At 31.8% G+C, this 2592-nt stretch overlaps 1 pseudogene; it reads right to left on the bottom strand.

Moving 5' to 3' along the window:
* Window positions 1-777: 777 nt before the first annotated feature.
* Window positions 778-1735, bottom strand: LOC149554400 (protein SMALL AUXIN UP-REGULATED RNA 51 pseudogene; annotated as a pseudogene).
* Between the last annotated feature and the right edge of the window lie 857 nt (window positions 1736-2592).

Here is a 2592-nt window from a genome sequence, read left to right as displayed (position 1 = left end):
AAATTACATGATTCAATCAATTCAATATAAATCATTTTAAGATAAACATTCATATAAGAATGGTAGTTCTATTTTATTAAACTGCATATATTTCTTTACTTTTCCTTTTTCAAATGGACTTTACATGTAAAAACTAAGATAACTTTTTTAATTTTCCTTTAAAAAAATATAAAAATACGAATTTTACATAAGAATATATATCATTTTGATTTAGATGAAGTTGACAATGTTATGATAAATACACCTTATTATGTTAAATTCATTTAAATAGCTTTTAGCTTTTATTTTTCTTAAGTAATTATTATAGATTATGTATGCTATTATTTTATTTTATTAGTACTTTATTATTTTTTTCAGTTTTTTTTCCTCATCATTATGTTTCCTTGGTTACTGTTTCACCTTCTCCAGAATCCTCCATATAATTCATATTTGATCTTTATTTTTACATTTCCTTTGAACTTTTTCATCAGCAGGAACAAATCCCAGAGTATAATTCAAAACAAAACATTGATGTTGTCAGTATAATTCAAAACAAAACATTGATGTTGTCAACACACTGACTTAAAGTAAAATATTATCATGCAATTTCATTATGAATTGTGAAAATTGAATAACCTTAATCTTAAATTTAGATTGCAATCAAACACTGAAATATAAAGATTTAACACACCTTGAACATCAGATTATCAGTTGTTCCGTCATGAGCCAGTAATAGCTGTTTGGTGCTCAGATAGAGACTCTTAACAAAATATTTTAGAACAGTCTATAATAATAATCTATCACCAAATATTCGAATTTTATTTCTGTGAAATCTTCGAATCAAATTTTATAATCTTTTTCTTTTTCTGACTATTCCATCGTGCATCATGATGCTTAATCTGAAATATTCTGCTATCTTTACAAGAAGATCTATTCCAAAACAAAATAAAAACTTATGTAGCTTATGAAACAGAGATTTCTTCCATTAATCTTTCTTCTTTCGTTATAAATACTCAAAAAAAAGAAGAAGTGATACACCGCTGGATATGATCCATTGTTGCCCAATTGGCCACGAATTAATGGCAGCTCCATTTCAGGCAACCGATCAGATGAAGAAAATCTGTTAGCAGACCAAAGAAGAGTTTGAATCTACCATGGATCTGGGCTCATCAAGTTTTTGAGATTTCTGTGCGTCGAGAAGAGAAATGAGGCATTCAAATGCGGATTCCTCACATGGAATGAAGAGACCCATCTCATGATCGAATCCGAACTCTTCCTCAATCTTTTCCAACAATTGACGGAACAGGGGATGATTCAGATGAGTTGCAGGGATGATAAATCTGCTCCGATTATTCCCAACATAGACAGGAATGTGTCCCTTTGGAACATCAGATCCTTTCATTTCCTCCAAACTCAGATACCCTCTTCTGCTTAATGAAAGAGAAGCCTTTCTAACAATGGCGATCCTCTGAAGCCTTCTCATTATCTTCCTCACCAGAAAACTTTGAGTTATCAGGTTTCCCTTGCTCTTCTTCCCTGTTAAATCCTCCATTTTCAACGTTCTAATGGCAAAACTGAAGTGAGATTCAAAGCTACAAATTTGGAGCAAGGGAGGCTCAATGAACTATGAAAGACTGATTGAATGACCAAGTTGAAGGAGAAACCATACACAACTAGATGAAAAAATGAAAGAAGGATTGAATGATCAGGTTGAAAGAGAAATCCAAGAGAGCTAAATGAAAAAGCGAAATGAAGAAGCTTGTGAGCAAATGGTGAAGATAACGCTATGAGGAGTTCTCATTATAATATGTGATGCGTGATTATATGATCGTGGACTCGGTATTATATTATACAGGATGTGATGGTAATGTCAATTTACTTGTGGGGATCATATTTACTTGTGGTGATTATGTGATCGTGGAGTGGGTGAGAAAGGTCAACATAAACTCAGTTTCAAAGTCTTCCATGGCCAATAAATTCCGGATGCCTTGCAGACAAATCAAAAGGATGAAATTGATGACATACTGATTTGCCAGAAAAATCTTTGTTTTGGTCAAAAGTCATATAAGGAGGCAAGGGTATTTAAGGCTGCTGCTTATCTGGTATAGATATAATTCACACGCTTTTAAAGAAACTAGACAATGTTCGGTGGTGAAAAGATGATGACTTTTTAGTGGGTAGTATCGAAATCTACATCTTCGGTGCTATGGTTGATAGTGTTTGTTTTTCTTGCTAAAGTACAGTTGAATAATAATATTAGTATAAGGAAAAAAACTTTTTTTTGATCGGTAGTATATAACAGTGAAAAAAATATTATTTGTATTATTTATTCTAAAAGTTTTTAGTTAAATAGAAGGTTTTGATATTAGTTTGTTATTTTATTTTTATGAATAATCTCCTTTTTATTATTTAAATATTAAAGTTACATATTTATAAAAAATGGTAAGGGGATATGAATATCACCACATGAAAATCCGCATCGTTATGTTGGAAATATAATGATAAATCTTCAAAAAAACATATAAAATGCTTTCAGGTGGCTAAGGCAATGCCAGCCAAGGGGGGTGGATCAAGTCGATCATTAAAACCCCATACATCAGTGGGGGTGGTGGG

The sequence above is a fragment of the Cupressus sempervirens genome, chromosome 5 (assembly GCF_028749045.1).
Source record: "Cupressus sempervirens isolate cs-2001-9-10 chromosome 5, ASM2874904v1, whole genome shotgun sequence".
Taxonomy (NCBI): Eukaryota; Viridiplantae; Streptophyta; class Pinopsida; order Cupressales; family Cupressaceae; genus Cupressus; species Cupressus sempervirens.
Note: the sequence above shows the minus strand (reverse complement) of the source record. Positions and strands in the feature narration are given on the sequence as shown.